The following is a 24,595-nucleotide window of genomic DNA, read 5'->3' as shown; positions in this document are numbered from 1 at the left end:
AAAAGAGAAACAAGATAAAGGATGAGAAGTGGACTTACAACAAAATTTGCTATGATTTCTTGGCAAGGTGAAACCAGAAATGCTGGCTTTATCAGTGAGAGGAAATCAAATCAAGTCAATAAGTGTTTACTGAATTCTGTCCAGATAAAAGTCTCTTTAGTCGTAGTGTGTAATCAAAAATTAGCATCTAAGAATGGAAGAAAATGATTTCTTTCTTTCTCTCATTTGCTTTTTCTCTGTCTTCTCTTTTTTTCTCTTTCTTTTCCCATTCCCTAACAATGGAAAAGAGTAAGAATAAAACTATAGACCTAGGGTAGGAAAAGTGAAGAAATAGTGTAAAAAGCTGTAAATTGAATTATATGTTTCTTGTTTGACCCATAAAAGTTAAGCATACATGACAGAAAATAAACTGTCAAAATGCTGCTAGGTAGTCTTTTCCAGTTCTACATTTTGGGAGGAGCCAGGAAATTAATTGCTACTTGGAAAGCCCTTAGAATGGAAATAAGCCACCTTTGAATGCTATTCTGAGTATGCAAAGATGACGTCATGAGAAATGAAAAGATACAAAGATGGAAGTGTTAAGTGTAGGTGGAATTAGTCTTCCTGCTTAGCAGAAAGAGAGGGAAAGCAGCACAGAGGGTGGAATCTTCCAGCTGTCATTTATGGGCATGGTACTCAGGTCCTACGAAGTTGCTGTGAAAAGGAGTAGGATAAATGTTAGCCCCAGCCTATCTTCAGAGAGATTTCATATCAATCAAGAGCAGCCAGGCAAATAGAAACTATCTTTAGTAGTTGAAGGAAATAATTTGATGGAAAGAATTAAAGTCTTGCAAAACCATTAGAAGAACTGTGCAGCACAGATCTCTAAAGCCAGAGCATTCAGGAAACAAGAAAGAACTGGACTCACTGGAAATTACTAGTGATGATCTTGGCTGGTTCCCCAAGTGAATCAGCAGTGCTGATCCTCAATGGGATGCCAGCTCTTTATATATTATGTAGCCAGTACTTCTTCCTACAAATCTTTTGACTCCACAAACTCTTTATTCCTGTGGAAGTTTCATATTTTTATGTAATCATATCTATCTTTAATCTTTGTAGCTTCTGGATGTTGTGCCTTATTTATAAAGATTTCCCCCAATGCAATATAGCAAACATATTATTCTGTATTTATTCTAATATTTTCAATTTTAGGTTTCAGATTTAATTCCTCTGGAGTTTATGTTTGCCTGTTATCTTTCCAGATTGAACTATAGAATCAACCTATAAAATTGTATTTAAAATAGTCCATAGAGATTTTGTCTGTAGTTAGGTTGACTATATGGACTAATTTCAGAAGAACTTCAATCATTACACAATATTGAATCTTTGCAAAACATAGTGCATTTCTCAATTTATTAAGTTGTCTTTTTGATCTATAAGTGAAATATTATACCTTTCTTTATTTAAATTTTATTTTCTTTTTAGATTTATTCCTATATATCTTTTTCTTTTAAGGAATCTTATTTTTTTTATTTTTAAAAAATTGTGATCACTCACACAGAGAAAAAACATTGATTTCTATGTGGTGTTTCGGCATCTAGCCACACTCTTAAACTCATCCATGACTTTTAATTATTTTTCTATTCTTATATTTTTCTAAGTCTAAATAAACAGAGATAATTTGTTTCTTTATTTCCTACTATTTATATCTTGTTTTTTTCTTGCCTTATTGCAGTAGGTAAAATAGTATGATATGAATGGCTGGAACAATAGCAGGCATTTTGTGAAAGTCTGACTACATTGGAAACATTTGTAATATTCATTATTAAGTATCTTTTTTTGCTGAAGTTTTCTAATATGTATCGTTATACATATTGACATATATATCACCTATTCCAAGCTAAACAGTTTTCACCAGGAATGATTATAAACTATCAAATTATTTTGGAATCTATTGAAATCATTTTATTATGTTTTTTCTTTTTCCTTCCTTACTCTGTAAATCTAGCAAATTATTTTAATAGCTTTTCTCGTATTGACCCCTTTGTACTTTCTCTCATGGATCATCAATAGGAAATATCAGTTCTGGGTATTTGTTTTAGACCCTCTCCATTAAGCTGTTGAGTCTTCTGATGCGATCCAGTGATTAATAATGTTAGTTGTCCTTGTGTTTTATTATTAATTTTTTGGTCTATTTATGGCATAAAGTAGAATTTCTTAAGCAATGGTGCTTTTTTTTTTAGACAGTGAGACAGGAATGAGGCAAGGTAAGGAATGAGGCTGGGTTCTCTTGGTTAAGGGTAGAGCTTAGGGAGAGGTTCCTTCACACTCTGTCTTTTCTGGGTGTAAATTGAGAGGATTTGTCCTCACGAAGCCATGTGGAAGGGGAGAAGTTCTGTTTCCCAGTACAATTTCCTTAGCAGGATAAGCCTTCTCTGAGGTTTGCACACAGAGAGCAAAACATATCTTCTCCATGGACTGAAAGGATCCAATCTAGCCAGTTGCCTGGGATTCCTAGTGAATGGTATAAAATGCTGATCTTCAACTTCTGCCTTTGGATCCTGTGTACTCCCAATAGAGTAAACAGTAACAGACAAAAGAAACTCTTCAGAGCATACTGGCAGTAAATAAAACCTGAAGTTGTGCTGACTTCTTTACTTGCATAGTAAATTCTCATCTTTTCAGTTTCTCTAACTGTAAATGGAAATAATAATAGTAACTACATCAAAGAGATGTGAGGATTTTATAATATGTAAAGTATTTAGCACAGTTGCTGTCTTCCCCAAATTGGATGTCTAACTGCACGTGGGTATAATTGTATGTGTCATCTGGGAGTTAAGTTCATTTCCTTGCAGCTGTAGTACCGCAGACCTTTGAACATCTTCTTTATCCATTCATCTGTCAATGGGCATTTAGATTGCTTCCATGACCTGGCTATTGTAAATAGTTCTGCAATGAACATTGGGGTGCATGTGTCATTTTGAATTATGGTTTTCTCAGGGTATATGCCCAGTAGTGGGATTAATGGGTCATATGGTAGTTCTGTTTTTTGATTTTTTAGGGAACCTCCATACTGTTCTCCATAGTAGCTGTATCAGTTTACATTCCCACCAACAGTGCAATAGGGTTCCCTTTTCTCCACACCTCTCCAACATTTGTTGTTTGTAGATTTTCTGATGATGCCCATTCTAACTGGGGTGAGGTGATACCTCATTGTAGTTTTGATTTTCATTTCTCTAATAATTAGTGATATTGAGCAGCTTTTATATGCCTCTTGGCCATCTGTATGTCTTCTTTGGAGAAATGTCTGTTTAGGTCTTCTGCCCATTTTTCAATTGGGTTGTTTGTTTTTTTAATATTGAGCTGCATGTGCTGTTTATATATTTTGGAGACTAATCTTTGTCCATTGATTCATTTGCAAATATTTTCTCCCATTCTGAGAGTTGTCTTTTTGTCTTGTTTATGGTTTCCTTTCCTGTGCAAAGGCTTTTAAGTTGCATTAGGTCCCATTTGTTTATTTTTGTTTTTATTTCCGTTACTCTAGGAGGTGGGTCAAAAAAGATCTTGCTGTGATTTACGTCAAAGAGTGCTGTTCCTATGTTTTCCTCTAAGAGTTTTATAGTGTCCGGTCTTACATTTAGCTCTTTAATCCATTTTCAGTTTATTTTTGTGTATGGTGTTAAGGAGTGTTTTATTTTCATTCCTTTACATGTAGTGGTCCAGTTTTCCCAGCACCAATTATTGAAGAGGCTGTCTTTTCTCCATTGTATGTTCTTGCCTCCTTTGTCATAGATTAGCTGACCATAGGTGCGTAGGTTTATCTCTGGGTTTTCTATCCTATTCCATTGATCTATGTTTCTGTTTTTGTGCCAGTACCATAATGTCTTGATTGCTGTAGCTTTGTAGTATAGTCTGAAGTCAGGCAGTCTGATTCCTCCAGCTCCCTTTTTTTCCCTTAAGGTTGCTTTGGCTATTCAGAGTCTTTTGAGTCTCCATACAAGTTTTATTTTATATATTGAGGTTCTCCTATGTTAGGTGCATACACATTTATATTGTTATATCTTCTACTTGGATTGATCCTTTTATCATTACGTATTGTTCCTCCATATCTCCTGTAAAAGTCTTTATTTTAAGTCGATTTTTCTGATACGAGTATTGCTACTCCAGCTTTCTTTTGATTTCCATTTGCTTGGAATATCTTCTTCCATCCCTTCACTATCAATCTGTATGTGTCCCTAGATCTGAAGTGCGTCTCTTGGAGACAGCTTATATATGGGCCTTGTTTTTCTATCCATTCAGCGAGCCTGTGTCTTTTGGTTGGGGCATTTAATCCATTTATATTCAAAGTTATTATGGATATGAATGTTCCTATTACCATTTTCTTAATTGTTTTGGGTTTGTTTTTGTTTTGGGTCTTTTTCTTCTATTCTGTTTTCCTGCCAAGAGAAGTTTCTTTAGCATTTGTTGTAAAGCTGGTTTGGTGGTGCTGAATTCTCTTAGCTTTTGCTTGTTTGAAAAGCTTTTTACTTCTCCATCAAATCTGAATGAAATCTTTCCAGGTAGAGTACTTTTTGTTTTTTGTGGGTTTTTTGGTACAATTTCTCAAATTCTTTTATTTATTTATTTATTTATTAACATCTTTACTGGAGTATAATTGCTTTTCAGTGGTGTGTTAGTTTCTGCCTTATAACAAAATGAATCAGCTATACATATACATATATCCCCATATCTTGTCCTTTTTGCTCCTTGCTCCCACCCTCCCTATCCCATCCCTCTAGGTGGTAACAAAGAACTGAGCTTATCTCCCTGTGCTATGCGGCTGCTTCCACTACCTATCTATTTTACATTTGGTAGTGTATATATATGTATATATATCCATGACACTCTCTCACTTCGTCCCAGCTTATTCGTCCCCCTCCCAGTGTCCTCAAGTCCATTACCTACGTCTGTGTCAGTATTACTGTCCTGCCCCTAGGTTTTCAGAACCACATTGTTTTTTAGATTCCATATATATGTGTTAACATACGGCATTTGTTTTTCTCTTTCTGACTTATTTCACTCTGTATGACAGACTCTAGGTCCATCCACCTCACTACAAATAACTCAATTTCGTTTCTTTTTATGGCTGAGTAATATTCCACTGTATATATGTGCCACATCTTCTTTTTCCATTCATCTGTCCATGGACACTTAGGTTGCTTCCAAGTCCTGGCTATTGTAAATAGTGCTGCAATGAACATAGTGGTACATGACTCTCTTTGAATTATGGTTTTCTCATGGTATATGCCCAGTAGTGGGATTGCTGGGTCGTATGGTAGTTCTATTTTTAGTTTTTTAATGAACCTCCATACTGTTCTCCATAGTGGCTGTATCAATTTACTGTTCTCCATAGTGGCTGTATCAATTTACATTTCCAGCAATAGTGCAAGAGGGTTCCCTTTTCTCCACACCCTCTCCAGCATTTATTGTTTGTAGATTTTTTGATGATGGCCATTCTGACCAGTGTGAGGTTTTATCTCACTGTAGTTTAGATTTGCATTTCTGTAATGATGAGTGATTTTGAGCATCCTTTCTTATGTTTGTTGGCAATCTGTATATCTTCTTTGGAGAAATGTCTACTTAGGTCTTCGGCCCATTTTTGGATTGGGTTGTTTGTTTTTTTGATATTGAGCTGCATGAGCTGCTTGTAAATTTTGGAGATTAATCCTTTGTCAGTTGCTTCATTTGCAAATATTTTCTACCATTGTGAGTGTTGTCTTTTTGTCTTGTTTATCGTTTCCCTTGCTGTGCAAAGTTTTTAAGTTTCATTAGGTCCCATTTGTTTATTTATATGTTTATTTCCATTTCTCTAGTAGGTGAATCAGAAAGGATCTTCCTGAGATTTATATCATAGAGTGTTCTGCCTATGTTTTCCTCTAAGAATTTTCTAGTGTCTGGCCTTACATTTAGGTCTTTAATCCATTTTGAGTTTATTTTTGTGTATGGTGTCAGGGAGTGTTCTAATTACATTCTTTTACATGTAGCTGTCCAGTTTTCCCAGCACCACTTATTGAAGATGCTGTCTTTCCTCCATTGTGTGTTCTTGCCTCCTTTATCAAAAATAAGGTGACCATACGTGTGTGGGTTTAGCTCTGGGCTTTCTGTCCTGTTACATTGATCTATATTTCTGTTTTTGTGCCAGAAGCATACTGTCTTGATTACTGTAGCATTGTAGTATAGTCTGAAGTCTGGAAGCCTGATTCCTCCAACTCCATTTTTCTTTCTCAAGATTGCTTTGGCTATTCTGGGTCTTTTGTGTTTCCATACAAATTGTGAATTTTTTTTTTTCTAGTTCTGTGAAAAATGCCATTGGTAGTTTGATAGGGATTGCATTGAACTTGTAGATTGCTTTGCGTAGTATAGTAATTTTCACAATGTTGATTCTTCCAATCAAAGAGCATGGGATATTTCTCCATTTCTTTGTATCATCTTTAATTTCTTTCATCCGTGGTTTATAGTTTTCTACATACAGATCTTTTGTCTCCATAGGTAGGTTAATTCCTATGTATTTTATTTTTTTTGTTGCAGTGGTAAATGGGAGTGTTTGTTTAATTTCTCTTTCAGATTTTTCATCAATGTATAGGAATGCAAGAGATTTCCGTGCATTAATTTTGTATCCTGCTACTTTACCAAATTCGTTGATTAGCTCTAGTAATTTTCTGGCAGCATCTTTAGGATTGTGTATGTATAGTATCATGTCATCTGCAAAAAGTGGCAGCTTTACTTCTTCTTTTCCAATTTAGATTCCTTTTATTTCTTTTTCTTCTCTGATTGCTGTGGCTATAACTTCCAAAACTATGTTGAATAATAGTGAGGAGCGTGTACAACGTTGAGGTATCCCTGGTTTTAGAGTAAACGGTTTCACTTTTTCCCCATTGAGAATGATGTTGGCTGTGGGTTTGTCATATATGGCCTTTAATATGTTGAGGTAAGTTCCCTCTGTGCCTACTTTCTGGAGGGTTTTTATGATAAATTGGTGTTGAATTTTGTCAAAAGGTTTTTCTGCATCTATTGAGATGATCATATGGTTTTTCTCCTTCAATTTGTTAATATGGTTTATCACATTGATTTGCGTATATTGAAGAATCCTTGCATTCCTGAGATAAACCACAGTTGATCATGGTGTATGATCCTTTTAATGTGCTCTTGGATTCTGTTCGCTAGTATTTTGTTGAGGATATTTGCATCTATGTTTATCAGTGATACTGGCCTGTAGTTTCCTTTCTTTGTGACATCTTTGTCTGGTTTTGGTATCAGGGTGATGGTGGTCTAATAGAATGAGTTTGGGAGTGTACCTCCCTCTGCTATATTTTGGAAGAGTTTGAGAAGGATAGGTGTTAGCTGTCTAAATGTTTATTGGAATTCGCCTGTGGAGCCATCTGGTCCTTGACTTTTGTTTGTTTGATGATTTTTTTCTTTTTTTTTTTGCGGTATGCAGGCCTCTCACTGTTGTGGCCTCTCCCGTTGCGGAGCACAGGCTCCGGACGCACAGGCTCAGTGGCCATGGCTCATGGGCCCAGCCGCTCCGTGGCATGTGGGATCTTCCCGGACCGGGGCAGGAACCCGTGTCCCCTGCATCGGCAGGCGGACTCTCAACCACTGTGCTACCAAGGAAGCCCTTGTTTGAAGATTTTTAATCACCATCTCAATTTCAGTGCTTGTGATTGGTCTGTTTATATTTTCTATTTCTTTCTGGTTCACTATTGGAATGTTGTGCTTTTCTAAGAATTTGTCCATTTCTTCCAGGTTGTCCACTTTATTGGCGTATAGTTGCTTGTAGTACTCTGTCATGATCCTTTGTATTTCTGCAGTGTCAGTTGTTACTTCCCTTTTTTCATTTCTAATTCTATTGATTTGAGTCCTTTCCCTCTTTTTCAGGGAGACTGCCTATTTCCTCTTCATTTGTTAGGTCTGGTGGGCTTTTATCTTGCTCCTTCATCTGCTGTGTGTTTTTCTGTCTTCTCATTTTGCTTATCTTACTGTGTTTGGGGTCTCCTTTTTGCAGGCTGCAGGTTCGTAGTTCCCATTGTTTTTGGTGTCTGCCCCCCATGGCTAAGGTTGGTTCAGTGGGTTGTGTAGGCTTCCTGGTGGAGGGGACTGGTGTCTGTGTTCTGGTGGCTGAGGCTAGATCTTGTCTTTCTGTTGGGCAGCACCACGTCCAGTGGTGTGTTTTGAGGTGTCTGTGCTCTTATTATGATTTTAGGCAGCCTCTCTGCTAGTGGGTCCCATAACCACTAGGTGGGTGACTCACAAACTGGAGAACAATTATACCACAGATGTCCACCCAGTGGAGTGAAGGTTCTGAGCCCCACATCAGGCTTCCCAATCTGGGGGTCTGGAAACGGAAGGAAGAATTCCCAGAGAATCAGACTTTGAAGGCTAGCGGGATTTGACTGCAGGACTTCGACAGGACTGGGGGAAACAGACTCTACTCTTGGAGGGCACACACAAAGCAGTGTGCACATCAGGACCCAGGGGAAGGGTCCTGATAGTTCTCCTGATAGTTGTTTGGCATAGGGTGTCCAGCACTGTAGCTTGCTGGTCATTGAGTGGAGCTGGGTCTTAGCGTTGAGATGGAGATCTCTGGGAGAACTTTTGCTGTTTGGTATTATGTGACGCTGGGAGGTGTCTGGTGGACCAATGTCCTGAACTCGGCTCCCGCACCTCAGAGGCACAGGCCTGATACACTGCCGGAGCATCAAGACTCTGCTGCTGCTGCCACCGTGACTAAACTGTCATCTTGACTCCGGGTGGAGTAATCTTGGTTGTAGGTTTTTCTCTTTCATCAGTTTAAGTATATCCTGACACTCCCTTCTGGCCTGCAGATTTTCCTCTGAAAAATCAGCTGATAACCTTATGGTGATTCCTTTGTATTTTTTTTTCTCTTGCTGCTTTTAATATTGTTTCTTTGAATTTAATTTTTGTTAGTTTGATTAATATGTGTCTTGGTGTGTTTTTCCTTGGGTTTATCCTGTTTGAGACTCTGTGCTTCCTGGACTTGGGTGACTATTTCCTCTCCCATGTTAGGCAAGTTTCCCACTATAATCTTTTCAAATATTTTCTCAGATGCTTTCTTTTTCTCTTCTTCTTCTGGGACCCCTATAATTCTAATGCTGGTGCATTAGTGTTGTCTCAGAGGTCTCTGAGACTGTCTTCAATTCTTTTCATTCTTTTTTCTTTATTCTGCTCCTCAGCAGTTATTTCCATCATTTTGTCTTCCAGCTCACTTATTCGTTCTTCTGCCTCAGTTTTTCTGTTGTTGATTCCTTCTAGTGTATTTTTCATTTCAGTTATTGTGTTGTCCATCTCTGTTTTTTTGTTCTTTAGTTCTTGTAGATCTTTGTTAAACATTTATTTTTTCAATATGTGCATCCATTCTATTTCTGAGATTCTTGATCATCTTTACTATCATTACTCTGAATTCTTTTTCAGGTAGATTGCCTATTTTCTCTTCATTTATTTGGTCTTGTAGATTTTAACATTGCTCCTTCATCTGTTAATATTTTTTTGCCATCTAATGTTTTTTTATGAGTGTAATTGTGTTCCTGTCTTACTGGTTGTTTGGCCTCAGGCTTCCAACACTGGAGTTTGTAGGCTATTGGGTAAAAGTGGGTCTTGGTGCTGAGATGAGGAGCTCTGTGAGACCTCACTCTGATGAATATTCCTTGGGGTCTGAGGCTCTCTGTGAGTCCGGTAGTTTGGACTCGGAGCTCCCACCACAGGAGATTTGGCCCAACCCCCCGGCTTGTGAACCAAGATCCCGCAAGCCACGTGGGGTGGCAAAAAAAAAAAAAAAAAGAACAACAACAAAGTAAAAAATAGACTACGAAAGGAGCAGATATGTTAGAAAGAATAGAAGAAAAATATAGATGAATGAACAGCCGGAAGGTATATCAGTACCACAATAGTAAAAAAGAGGAGGAGGGAAGAAGAAACAAAAACAGGGAAAAGGCTTTGGCTGTGGAGGGTGGGGCCTAAGCAAGGGCAAGTTTTGGGCAGTGGGCGGGGCCTATTTTTAGGACCCACAGTGCTGGAAAAGGCCCTGGGTGCTGTGGGGGGTGGGGCTTAGGTTCAAGGAATAGAAGGGCCCAGGCGTGCTCCCACCCCTGGTCTCAGAGGGCAGGGGACCTTATCTGGGAGCCCAGCAGGTTTCCTGGGCTTGAGTGGTGGGGGGGCAAATGCTCTTTTCTCCTCTCCTGCTCCTCCGGTCTGGGGGAGTTCCTCTTGCCTACCTCTTGTGATCCCCTTGGCCTCTTTCCTATGCCCCCAGGACCAATGCTGCCAGGGTGGAGGGGGGCGCCTTGGAGGGCAGGGGACCAGCCTGGGAGCTAGCAGGCTCCCTGGGCCCTTGTGGGTAGCGCTGTTGCTCTCTGCTCCTCTCCCACTCCTCCTGGAAGGCCTCTCCTGCCTGCCTCTCCTGATCTCCCCAGCCTCCCTCCTATGCCCCCAGGACCCATGTAGCCTGGATGGGGCTTTGGAGGGGAGGTTACCAGCTTGGGAGCTCAGCAGGCTCCCCAGCCCGAGTGGGCCAGGTGATCACCCTCCCCTCCTCTCCCGCTTTTCCACTCCCTTCTGGCTTGTAGAGTTTCTGCTGAGAAATCAGCTGTTAACCTTATGGGAGTTCCATTACATGTTATTTGTCGTTTTTCCCTTGTTGCTTTTAATAATTTTTCTTTGTCTTTAATTTTTATCAGCTTGATTACTATGTGTCTCGGCATGTTTCTCCTTGGGTTGATCCTGCCTGGGACTCTCTGCACTTCTTGGATTTGAGTGGCTATTTCCTTTCCCATGTTAGGGAAGTTTTCAACTATAATCTCTTCAGATATTTTCTCTGGTCCTTTCTCTCTCTCTTCTCCTTCTGGGACCCCTATAATGTGAATGTTGTGCATTTAATGTTGTCCCAGAGGTCTCTTAGGCTTGTCTTCATTTATTTTCATTCTTTTTTCTTTATTCTGTTGCACAGAAGTGATTTCTACTATTCTGTCTCCCAGGTCACTTATCCATTCTTCTGCCTCAGTTATTCTGTTATTGATTCCTTCCAGTGTATTTTTCATTTCAGTTATTGTACTGTTCATCTCTGTTCTTTAATTCTTCTAGGTCTTTGTTAAACATTTCTTGCATCTTCTCGATCTTTGCCTCCATTCTTTTTCCGAGGTCCTGGATCATCTTCACTATCATTATTCTGAATTCTTTTTCTGGAAGGTTGCCTCTCTCTACTTCATTTAGTTATTTTTCTGGGGTTTTATCTTGTTCCTTCATCTGGTACATAGTCCTCTGCCTTTTCATTTTGTCTATCTTCCTGTGAATGTGGTTTTCATTCCACAGGCTGCAAGACTGTAGTTCTTCTTGCTTCTACTGTCTGTGCTCTGGTGGATGAGGCTATCTAAGAGGCTGTGCAAGCTTCCTTATGGGAGGGACTGGTGGTGGGTAGAGCTGGGTGTTGCTCTGGTGGGATTAAAGTAAAACTTTAATCCACTTGTCTGCTGATGGGTGGGGCTGAGTTCCCTCCCTGTTGGTTGTTTGGCCTGAGGCCACCCAGCACTGGAACCTACAGGCTCTTTGGTGGGGCTAATGGCAGACTCCCTGAGGGCTCATGCCAAGGAGTACTTCCCAGAACTTCTGCTATCAGTGTCTTTGTCCCCGTGGTGAGCCACAGCCACCCCTGCCTCTGCAGGAGACCCTCCAACACTAGCAGGTAGGTCTGGTTCAGTCTCCTACGGGGTCACTGCTCCTTCCTCTGGGTCCTGATGTGCACACTGCTTTGTGTGTGCCCTCCAAGAGTAGAGTCTTTTTCCCCCGGTCCTGTCGAAGTCCTGCAGTCAAATCCCGCTAGCCTTCAAAGTCTGATTCTCTGGGAATTCTTCCTTCCGTTTCCAGACCCCCAGATTGGGAAGCCTGACGTGGGGCTCAGAACCTTCACTCCACTGGGTGGACGTCTGTGGTATAATTGTTCTCCAGTTTGTGAGTCACCCACCTAGTGGTTATGGGATTTGATTTTACTGTGATTGAGCCCCTCCTACCATCTCACTGTGGCTTCTCCTTTGTCTTTGGATATGGGGTATTTTTTTTTTTTTTTTTTTTTTGCGGTACGCGGGCCTCTCACTGTTGTGGCCTCTCCCGTTGTGGAGCACAGGCTTCGGACGCACAGGCTCAGAGGCCATGGCTCACGGGCCTAGCCGCTCCGCGGCATGTGGGATCTTCCAGGACCGGGGCATGAACCCGTGTCCCCTGCATCGGCAGGTGGACTCTCAACCACTGTGCCACCAGGGAAGCCCCCTGGGGTATCTTTTTTGATGAATTCCAGTATCTTCCTGGATGATTGCTTAGCAGTTAGTTGTGATTCCGGTGCTCTCACAAGAGGGAGTAGAGATGAGTTTTTAATTGAAAAGAATTTTCCTTGTCTTTAACATTTTAAAATGTCAAGTCTATAAATGTGTGTTTTGCTTCTGGCTTTAATTTTTTTCTTCTTGAAATAATATAGTCACCTAGTTTTCTTTCATATTTTGAAATTTTGGGCTTTTTTAAAAATTGAGCTAAAAATTATTTTGGCATATGTCTTAGATTGGATTCTCTGGAAGTAGAGCCTGGGGCAGAGTTGTGTTTTTGTTTTTTTGTTGTTGTTGCTTTGTATTTTTGTTTGTTTGCTTGGTTTTTCTTTTTTTTTTTTTTTTTGTGAGTTTTTTATGGAGGGAATGCTTTCAGGAGAAACCTGTAAGGGGATGAGGGAAGCAGGGTAGAGAAAAGAGAGAAAATAAGCGGGGGTGAAGTTCCAAAAGTCTAGCCTTGGTGACCTTTTTGTGATTCTCTGGAACTGAAATAGCACTGCAGAGCCTGTCCCACCTTGCAGCAAGGAAGTGGGATTTTGCACATCCCTCTCCCACCCTCCAGCATCCAGTTTCTGGGGACTCAAGTATAACTCGTGTACCTCTTGAGTGCAGAGGTGGCCCCAAGTCACCTGAAAGTGGTCCTCTGAAGAGGTTTCCAGATGGTGGCCTTTGGGAACAAGACCCACAACCTGTGATGGATGGGCACACCAAAACAGTTAAAGTATCCTATGGTATTGACCTTATTAAAACATTTTAATAATATAACAATAGTATTTAAACAATGACCACCACATCCTTTGTTGGGTTTTACCTCTTCCCACTTCTGCTAGGTTGTTTTTGAGCTCTCCTGCCTTAAGTTCATCATGAGCACATATTGGCTGAGCACAGGTAATTTAAGTGACAGTTAACAACACACCGTATGCTTCTTTTCTCTACTCAGACACTGGCCTGATTCTCTTCAATCCTCTTTTCCTTCTCAGTTCTTTTGCTGGGCTTCCTCCAGTATTCATGTATCTAGACTCCTCTTAGACACAACCACCTGTCAGGGAAATGTGCCCTAGTCCAAGAAAAATGCATCTTAAACTCATGCCTAGACCCCCATGATATATAGAGTGATCTTCTTTGTTTTTAATAGTAAACATTTTATTTTAAATAAAATCAAATGGATATGAATAGAAAAATCACATGATAGTGTATTAAACATCAGCATTTCTCCTATTTTGTTTTTCTTGTATATGCGTCTTAATTTGAGTACAATTTCATTTTTCAAGGAAAATTTTCACAGATTAACTCTGTCATGAGTGGTAGCACCAGGGAATGAAGCCCAGAATTCTAAACAGGAAGGCAAGGAAACACGAAATCTTTCCTATATGAAGAATAAAGCAGAAATGAGATGTAAATTATGTAAAAACAGACTCTGAGTCTCTAAGTGCCAAGTTTAGCCAAAGAAAATACTTTATAATACGGTTTCTGCCTGAGTCCTGCACCCCTTACCCAGACTTTGCTCCAGCCATATTAAGCTGCCAGCAGTTCCTCAGAAGCATACTGTTCCCTTCACAAATCATGCTTTTATTGTCGAACTTCCTTTTGTTTTCCCCAAATATTTTTATGTCAGTTCTGCCTAGAAGCCTATCCTCTGGTCAGATTTAGTTATCCATTCTCAGTGTTTTCTTGGCATCCCAGGCTGTGCCACTCACCACACTATTATAATCTTTGATGTATTCCTATTAGAGGGTAAGCTTCTTGAGGATAGAGATTGTGTCTAATTATCTTTGCCCCCCTCAATGACTAGCACGACATCCACACCTATCAAATCACATTCAGTTACTGGGATCTTTTTCTTCAAATGGCGCTGTTTCAGTAATAGCCTTTCTACTGTGTTAGTGATAAAATCACAAGGAATCTTTGCTTGGACCCATTTCCCTATGGATGTATCTCCAAATGCTCACATTATATTCCTGAAGAGCAGCCTTTACATATTTGAAGAACTTCCTCTTTTTCCACATGTTCTCCCTTAGTTATTTTTGGTCTTTGACATTGGTTTCTATGAGCAACCCAATTTGGGGGCAATCGTTTGTCCTTTGGTCCTTTATACTACAGTGCAATGGTTCATTTTATGTGGCAGCTCAGTCAGCCTATAGTCCTCAGGTAATCATTTAAACATGAATCTAGGTGCTGCTGTGAAGGTATTTTGTAGATGTAATTAACATCTATAACCAGTTTATTTTAAATAAGGAGATATAATCTTTGCTAATTTGAGTAGATCTGATCCAATAAGTTGAAAGACCTTAATTACAAAGCTGAGGTTTCCATGAGGTAGAAGAAATTCCACCTGTGGACAGCATCTCCCACCCAAGACTTTCCAGCTTATTCTTTCTGACAGCCTGTCCTATAGATTTGGGACATACCAAGCTAACCTTCACAATCATGGAAGCCAGTTTTTTTCACTATCTGTCTATCTATCTGTCCATTCATCTACCCATCCATCCATCCATCCATATATACATACATCTATCCATCCACATTATTGTATCTTTTTCTCTGGTGGACCAGTGACCGATATATTCAATCTTAAGGTGAAATGGACCTTAGGGTTCATACATGTCTGTAAACATGTGTGCTGGCTTTTCTTCATGTACCCTCCAGATTCTATTTCCATCCTCCTTTACCTGATCTGAACTTGAGAAGCTAACCTCTGTGGCCTGTATCAATGAGGCTACTTTATCCTCTGTATTCAGGCTAGATTCAGCCAAAAGTAGGTTCTGCCAGCAGACTAGAGAGTAGGGGGAGAATGAAGTTGGTGTAATTACTTCCCCAGCTCCTTGGCTGACTGAGCCACAGTTCCTCCACCTGAGGCCATCTTTGGCAGCCCCTAATCCCTCCACTTGTACCTCCATGTTTAGGGGTCATAATGGCTCCCTGATATTACTAGCAACAGGGCCTTGCACCATCTCAGACTGATTGTCTTAAACCCTGCCCCACAGCCTTTCAAATACATTTTCAGTATGGTGTCTTCAATTATCATATTTGAGCAGTCCAACTGCTGCCTGCCTGGCCTCATATTGACACATCAGGGATGCAGAGAAGATTTGTACATTATTCCTGATCACCCAGCCTCTGCTAATACTACCACATAGGACAAATATTAAGAACAGATGTTACGGGAATGACTTGAAAGTATGAGCCTGACTGCAAATTGAGAGAATATGCAGAAGCCCCATCATCATGTACATCTGCTGTGTTAGTAATACAGAAAAAGGTAGGAAGTGATAAAATTAAGCTTATTTGATATTCTACCAGTCCTAAGAGGACAAGGGAAAAAAGTAACTAAAATACAAATAATCTGGGTGACTTTAAAAGGACCACTGCTAAAATAAATACAACATATAGTTCCTCAGATGTGAAATATCCTAATTTTATAACTTGAACATTTTCATCCAAGAATTTCAGAGCAGCTTTTCAATGCAAATGACAAGAGCATCAGACAAATCTGGGCCTTATATAACTAAAGAGGCTACCTTTTGTCTTAAGAGAACCTTTAAATCATTCTTCTAATGTTCATTCTATTAAGTATCACAAGTCGTCAGCTCACTTCATAATTATTAGTCTTTCTTAATACCAGAAAAAAAATGAGCAGGTTTCTCAATTCCTTATTAAAACTGCACCTAGTTTATCCTGCCTTCTTGCCAGCAACCAAAGTAAGGAAACCCAGTTAATATATCATTAGGCATCCTAAGTGCTGTATTTCTGGACCAGCAGGCAGTATTTTAAGAACTGTTTATTACAAAGATTTCTCAATGGAAAGATATAATAATAGATAATGATCTAAGTTATGATACAGCATTTAGAGTTGTTGAAAACATTGCTTGAGATCTTAATGGCTCACAATAAACTGAATGTAAAAGGTCAAGCAAGAAAATCACAATTGTTGTACATAAAAATTTTCATTAAACATTTAAAAGCATCTAATTTCCTTTAACAGTTTGGAAATCTAAGGATTTTAGGCACTACTGTTTTCTTTTTTCTTTTTGGTGGTCTCTCCCGTTGCGGAGCACAGGCTCCGGATGCGCAGGCTTAGCGGCCATGGCTCATGGGCCCAGCCACTCTGCGGCATGTGGTATCTTCCCAGACCGGGGCACGAACCCGCGTCCCCTGCATCGGCAGGCGGACTCTCAACCACTGCGCCACCAGGGAAGCCCGGCTCTACTGATTTTAAAACAAAATGTTTTATACCAAAATATGGCACCATACAAGTTCATGTGCCAAAGTCTAGAATATGGACTTTACCTTTCACAGTGTTACAATTTAAACTCCTAATAAAGGTTTGAAGATCATTTAGAGTTTTTGTTCAGGAAGATTAACTCTGATGTATTTCTGAACATCCATTATGTGCCAGAAACTTTGGATGTTTTGGTTCACATCTTCACATTTTCTTCCTTGAATATTATAACAATATCCTAATTGGCCATCCTGCCTCCATCAGGTTCCTTCAATTTTGTTCTCCAAACTATCACTAAAGCTGCCTTTCTGAAAAATACATTTGATTACATCTCTCCCCTGTTTTAAGTCTTCAGCTGGATTCTCTTTATGGCTGAAATCATATCAGAGAAAGCCCTTCATGAACTGGATTCTCTTGTGTTTCCAGCCTCATTTCCATCTCTATACCTCACTGCAACCCACTCTCTGACAGGCGCTGAGCTTTAGCTATTCTTGAGTCTTCGTAAATGTTCTGAGTGGCCTTGGAATCTCTTTCCATCCTTTAAATTCCATTGGTCCTTCAAAATTCTGTCCAGGTGCCACTTTTTCCAGGAAGATTTTTCCAATCCATATCCCGTAATTCACACTCTCCCTCCCACTTAGCTGTTCCGTCTCCATACTTTGCAAATAATTGGAGGTTGTCATACTGCATTTTAACTGTCTTCTGATCTCTTTCCTTACACTAAGGTACATCTTGAGTATTTCAGAAGTTAATATATTGGCTACAGCAACTGGTAAATAGTCTTCTTTTTTTCAAGATAACTTTGTCACATTAAAAATCTATTTTTGTTTTCTCAAAGAATTTAAATACGGGATAACTTTTAGAAATTTTTCATTTAAGGCAGCCACACTTTTCTTCACCTCGCTGCCAGATATTTCTTAAAAGAGTACTGTAATAAATAAAAGCTGTAAAAACTGGATAAATGACGACATTCTCCAAATAGAATGTTTATAAGACAAAAATATACATTTATTCTAAAAATAGGTATTGAGTACCTATTATATTTTGGTTAATGCACCAGAACTGAAATTACAACAGCTAATAAAAAGACACCCCATAAACTCCATGAGTTTGCGTGTGTTTATATTGCTGTGTTCAGGGCCTAGAAACAAGTTACCTGAATTTGAGTTGGGACTCATACACGTCCTAACTATGTCTATTGGTACCTCAGTTTTCTCATCTCTAAAGTTATGGTAGGAACATGCATAACAAATTTAGAGTAATGGTGTAATGTATCATGGTTTATTAGAGCTTTCAACACTAATTCACATTCTTTATCTCATTCAAAGAAGCTTTATCAGATTAATATTCTTATTCTATTAAAATCTGGTTACGCATTAAAATATTAATACATGTAAAGTTCTTAGAACACTGCCAAGTACATAGTATGCTTTCCATAAATATTGATCATTATCCATATTGTTATTTGAAGCACGAATTGAGTCTGCCTGTCTGGAACACATAGCCTATAAGAATCCAGATCCAGCTCTTTGATTTCTTCTCCATACAACTCAAAGGAGCCCATCCTGAACTTCCAGTGAGGCGCAGACTTTACTATTTTGGGAAAGAATCAGTACAGCAACATGTATTACAGGTGCACAGAATGAATAAATGAGTGAGTGATGAGCAAGTGAGAACACTCACTCATTAATGGCATCATTCTGTGAGAAAATATTGGCCATATGCTGACTTCTCTGAAAGAAAACTCTAACTCCAGGTGCTCTGGTTAAAAATCAGGCACATGTCTAGAACAGGAAAATCTACAGAGAAACAAAGTCAATTAATGCCCAGGGCTGGCAGGTCAGGGGAGGATGGTCAGTAAATAGTGAGAAGTGACTGCTAATTAATAGGAGAATTCTTTGAGGCAGGGGTGAGGAAAATATTATAAAATTAGATTATGGTGATGATTGCACAACTCTGTAAATACACTAAAAACCATAGAATTGTACACTTTAAATGGGTGAACTTCATGATATGTAAATTATAAATCAAGCATGCTAGTTTTTTTTTAAGTAAACAAGAAAAATTCAAACATCTAACAAGCATGCTTTTAAAGGAGTGAATGAATGAATTTGAGAAAATAATTAAAGCCAAGAAACATTATGTTATTTCCCAGGGATAAGCAGACCTCTCTTAAAATTGTTTTACATTTTGCCTTCTGGCTCTTGAAGGCCACTTAAAAAAATATTGACTGAGTTTTAAGCTTATTTTTAGTAACTGTATAAAGGCAGCATCTTTATAGGCTAATTATACTGGACTGTCATCTAGTGGTAAAAAAGGTAACTGCTATATTTTAAGTACATGTAACCATATTAGAATAACAATCTCATGCAGTGTGCTGCATTATAAATTTCAAAACCCCTTCCCATAGTTTACCTCACTCAGCTCTCACAAAAGTGCTATGAGATTCATATTATTATCATACCCATGGTGGAAAATAATAATACATAACACATATATCTATCCATTGTGTTGACTCCCCGGTGTCTGCCCATCTCACTTTTTTTTTTTCTTGGATGACTATGGTAATCACAGAATGTTACCCTTCTGGTCACAAGAGTCAGTTTATGACCCCAAACGTCCTGACCCACTTGCCTCATGTGACAGGCAGGAGCAGTAGCTTCTGGGCTGGGCATGTGACCCAAATTGACCTAGTGGGAAGCTCCTCAGAGACTTTCAAATATAGATAATTGAAAGAAGGTGCTTCTTCTCTTTGATCATAAGCTGTACATATGTCAATCCAGAGTGGCCCATGAACATTGAACATGTGTCCTTTTATATGGTAAAGCCAAAGTTAGAGAGTCAAACCTCTCTGCAGAGAGTATCAGAGAAAAGATAGAGTACAAACACTCCCAAAATCCAGTTTCAGGAACTTAAAGCTCCCCTCTGCCCTCCCTAGTAGAAGTGCTATCTGTTAGGTACCTGGGCCAAAAAATTAATTATTTCCTTAATGTTCAACAAACTGGGTTTCTATGGCTTGCAATCAAACAATTCCCTCAGATACAATGAGTAAACAAAACAGTGACTTGTCTACGTTGGCACATTAAAGAGTGAGGTTTGAAGTTGAGGCATGCACACAGCTCTTCTAATGACAAGTAGCTTAAAAAAAAAATAGGATTGCTACACCCAGTCGAAGAAAAATCTGGGGAAAATATTGTTTATGTTGGTTCAGCTCTTCATCTGTACCATCAAAGACCAAGATTTTTCTTTAAGTTCCACCATCCTTAGAATGTTGGATTGCATCCTATGCTTGTACTCCAAAGATTGCCGATGAAAAGAGAAAGAAAATCTTAAGGAGGGAGGGGGCAAAATGGTAAAGGGCTTTCACTCTTCATTTGTAAAAGGAAACCCTCCCCACAAGACTTCTGCCTACATACCATTTTCTGGAACTGAGTCACATAACCTCTGCAAAGGAGACTGGCAATTCTCTCCTTTTTAGGTTGTATAACTTCAATAATGGAAAATTACAGAGGAGAAGGCAGTTGCAGTTGAAAGTTGGTCAGCTAATCCAGCTTGGCCAGATTCTGCCAAACTTACTCTTCAACATAGTAGACTAAGCATAGCTATCTACTTCTCCTTTTAAGATTCTCATTTTTAAAAAAGTAAATCAGAAAAACTATGATAAAACATGTAAATCAATAATGGAGCTGGAAGAAGAAGCAGAAAAAAAATAATAAAAAGATCCATTGGGCTTCCCTGGTGGCGCAGTGGTTGGGAGTCCGCCTGCCGATGCAGGGGACACGGGTTCGTGCCCTGGTCCGGGAAGATCCCACATGCCGCGGAGCGGCTGGGCCCGTGAGCCATGGCCGCTGAGCCTGTGCATCCGGAGCCTGTGCTCCTCAACGGGAGAGGCCACAACAGTGAGAGGCCCGCGTACCACACACACACACACAAAAAGATCCATTCACACATCCTAAGATGGGCAACAGGGAGCAGATTAAGACAGGCCTGAGTCAGAAACCAGAGAAGTAAACACAACAGCCCCACACAGAGAAAAGGGCTGCCTGTGGTGAAATGAACAGGTCTTCATACGGAACTCACAAGTCTTGGAGTAACTTCAAGTAATGTCAGCAAGTACAAGGAATCAGACTGGCCTTTGGGTAGTTATAGGGGTAATTAATGAAAGGACTATGAGCTGTACACCTCCTCTCTGGTGGCTGTAGAGTTTGTCCTCAGACAAAAGCACTGAAAAATAGCTCTTTGGGCAAAGTTAAGAGACCTGTAGGAGGGTTGGGGCCTGGAAAGTAGGGCTGGGAGTGGAAGATAAAAAGAGATAACAGATGAGAAAATTCTAAAACTCTGAAATAGTAAAGAGAGGGGGAAAAAGAAGGACAACCTTGGCTGTTAATGAAATACACTAAAATTCTCCACAATGAATGTAAAGTTTCATTATACTGGCAATTATACAGTTCCCAAAATTCCTTTCCTGCTTCTCACCCAAACACCATCAGGGAGAAACTAACTGTCAAGATACTCAGCCCAGGAGCTGCAGAGGCAGCAGTCAGCTCTCTGTCAGAGGGCACGGCAGAAATGTAATTAGCATTCTGCAAGGCGGAGTCAAAGAAATCCCCCAGAACATAGGGAGAAAAAAAGAGAGGTGCAACAAATGAGAGAAAAGAATCGTGGAGAATAGATAGAGCAGATCCAACATCGTGTAGCAAAGCTCCCAGAAAAAGAAGAAAAATAAAAGATTATATGGCAGGTATGGAATTGTGGGGAGAGAAGTAATAATTGTGACTAAATCAATAATTCATTGAAGAAGAATTCCTACAAATTGAAAAACAGAACAAGTCTTGAGATTAAAGTGGCCCTTTGAGCAACAATGAAAAAAAAAATAAATTAAAAGCCTCTCACCTAAACGTATATTACTATAGCTTATGAACTCAAAAAATGCAGGGAAAAAAAATCAGAACAGTTAGAAATTTTTTTGTTGAAAATCTAGCTGACAAAATGTTATCCACTTTTTTTAATTTGAAGGAAAAAATTATTTGAAGTTAGAATTTTTATCCCTCTGAATCATCAATGAAGCCTGAGAGCAAAGATATCATAGAACATGTAAAGACTCAAAAATGTCACCAACAAAGCTATCTTAGGAAAAAAAAGTATCAAAGATCCACAGCAGCAAAATAAAACATAAGAAAGAGGAAGAACTTGGGTTTAAAAAAAATGAGAGTTAATACGTAGTAAAATTAATCATTAAATCTTAAAATGTATTTACAATATAAAAGTGAAGATTACGGATAGTGTTCATAAAGAATTGCCTTCTGACACAAAAAATTGTCTGCAACTAAAATTTCATATATTTAAACAACAGTTAATGAAAGTTGAAGTGGGATGGTATTCAAACATCCTGGCTTGTTTGACAAAGGAAGTTTGTATATGCTCATTATTTGATCATGATGCTTGAAAAAAGTGTTAAAATACGTTTGGTTAAGCGTATTTGTGACATTAATTTGGTTAATGGTTAATTGTGACCATTATAACAATAAAAATAAGATTTAGTACATCCAAACACTAGAGGAAAGTTAAGGAAAAATGTACTTTCTTTTTTATCTGACAGTTATATATTCTCTTTGTATAACTGCTCATTTAATAACTGCTATTAATATCCCATTTCATAGATGAAAGTTTATAAATTATGGTAAGTTAAAAAAAATAATTAACAAGGAATAAGTACAAACGTATGGGTATTCAAAATACTCGTGAAGGGTTAAATCTCTATGTTAAGAAAAAAGATATTCTCAGATGAGTAAAATAACTCCAGCTATATTCTATTTGTATGATAAAACATTTAAGTAATGATACTGGGATATTGAAAGCGAACAAAAGGTTACTTAACAGGAGGCCAGTATCCCCAGCTTTTAATATATCACCAAAGGGTCAAAACTGTAAATGCAAATCTCATTTTAAGAGTTATTATAATGACTTTATCATATCGGGACTATTGTGATAATACTGAAAACATAAACAGCCACCTCTCCAAGACCCTCTGAAAACTGTGCTCATTGAATATTAGGTACTTCTATTCACTGTGCTCGGGGAGGGACTATTCTGCTTCTATTATTTGAAACCATGCACTTGGAACCGGGGCCAAGATAATAAAATAAAAGAGATCCTGCTACTTTGTGAAGACTTGCTATCTCCAGGTCTGTGCTTCCAGATGTGTGTAGTTCACAGCGGAAAATAGGATGTTCAGTGAAGCTGTGCTTGAAAAGGCCAGTGTTATTTTTCTTTGTATTTTAACTTGCCCTGTAAGCGACCTGGATCATATAGTCTCCAAGGCACAAAAGGGCTTAATTTACAAAACCTTCTAAGTAACTGACTGCTTTTACACTATGAGTTCCTGAGCTGTATGATCAGTCACAAACACACTTGCTGGGAGAAAAAAATCATTTAGTTTCTCTATTTTCAAGAAATATAGAGAAATAAGAACATTCATGGGAGATAAGGAATTTCATGATACTAGGGAACTATCAGATCATTATTTTTGTGACATGCTGTTTAATAAGCACATATTGGTGCCATTCCATAACACGTCAAGCTTCCCTTTTTGTCCTAATAAAGGGATTTCTCTGACTTGTCAGATGTCTCTGTTGGAATGAAGAAGTAAGGAGCTATATCCAGATCCTCCAGTAATGCTATCCTTATTCTCTTGATTATATTCAAGAAGAAGAGATTATATCCTTACTGAATGAAAAAAAATGATTAAACTGGCTGCTGCGTGAACATGTATCATGTGAAACAAGGAGTCAATTATTATGGAAAGAAAAATACCTCTTTAAAGTTTTGTTCTTAATGGGAAAAATCTCTCTCTTCTTTTAATGAAAAAAAAAAGACCATCATTATTTTACATCTAAGGTATCTCATCTCTCATACTAATTTTCACTCATGGGCTCTGCTGTAGTTTTCAGAAATACAAATTCCACTCGCCTTTACGTGCACACACACACGCACAAACACACACACCCTCTCCTGAGATTGTTTTCTGTTCTTATTCTTTGCCTCGGCCTCCACAATAAGCCCAAGCTTCCAAGAATCTACTTTCAAAACTGTGTCCCTGACTTGCAATCTGACCCTAGGTCTTTCTCCCTATGTCCCAGATTCTGGTCAGGAAACTGTTTTTGATATGTTCTCACAGAACCATGGTGCTACTCTGAACACTGATTATCTGCATAGTCCTGTTCCTGAAGGACTGGCCTTTCCACAAGATCAGGGATACTTCTGACTCCCATCCTACCATAATTCATCTTTTCCCTCACCCTCAGCTCATGATAGAGGTTTAAGCATAAATCACAACAGTGCTCACAAGACTTTTGTAAGCTGTGACATTTTCCTTTGCTTGAGTTTCTGCATTTCTTCTGGGTTCTGAATTATCCACTAAGGTTGATATTAAACTGTATTTTTGACTGGTTCTCATATCTCCTTAGGTTTCTATTGGCTGTGACAGTTTCTCAGAATTTTTCTTGGTTTTGATGACTTTGATAGTTGAGGGATATTGGTCATATATTTCATAGATTGCCCCTCAATTGAAATTTGTCTGATGTTTTTCTCATGATTAGACTGGAGTTGTGGGTTTGGGGAAGGAGGACCAAGGGGTAAAGTGTCATTTTCATAACATAATATCAAATGTACAATGCTGTCAACCTGACTTATCACTGTTGATGTTAACTTTGATCATGTGGCTAAGGCAGTTTTTGTCACTTTCTCTACTGAGCTTAGCCCCCTTCTCTCTCCCTCTCTGTCTCTCACACACACACACTGTACTCTTTGGAAGGAAGTCTCCACATGTAACCTATGTTTGAAGAGTGAGAGTTATGTTTCACCTACTTGAGGGTGGAGTATCTACACAAATTATTTGTGATTATTCTGCATGGAAGATGAGTATATTCTATATACTAATAGAATATAAGTATGGCTCAATGGATACTAATTTTATGTAGTATAAATACTACTTTATTTATTTTGTTACTCAAACTTCCGCAGCTTTTGCCAT

At 38.9% G+C, this 24,595-nt stretch overlaps 1 long non-coding RNA gene across 2 annotated transcripts in view; it reads left to right on the top strand.

Moving 5' to 3' along the window:
• The window catches only part of LOC307182458, a 694,844-nt gene that overhangs the window by 164,137 nt on the left and 506,112 nt on the right, over positions 1 to 24,595 (top strand). The gene's annotated exons all lie outside the window — the stretch shown is intronic.

Source organism: Stenella coeruleoalba, assembly GCF_951394435.1.
Source record: "Stenella coeruleoalba genome assembly, chromosome: 2".
In the NCBI taxonomy this organism is placed as follows: domain Eukaryota; kingdom Metazoa; phylum Chordata; class Mammalia; order Artiodactyla; family Delphinidae; genus Stenella; species Stenella coeruleoalba.
Note: the sequence above shows the minus strand (reverse complement) of the source record. Positions and strands in the feature narration are given on the sequence as shown.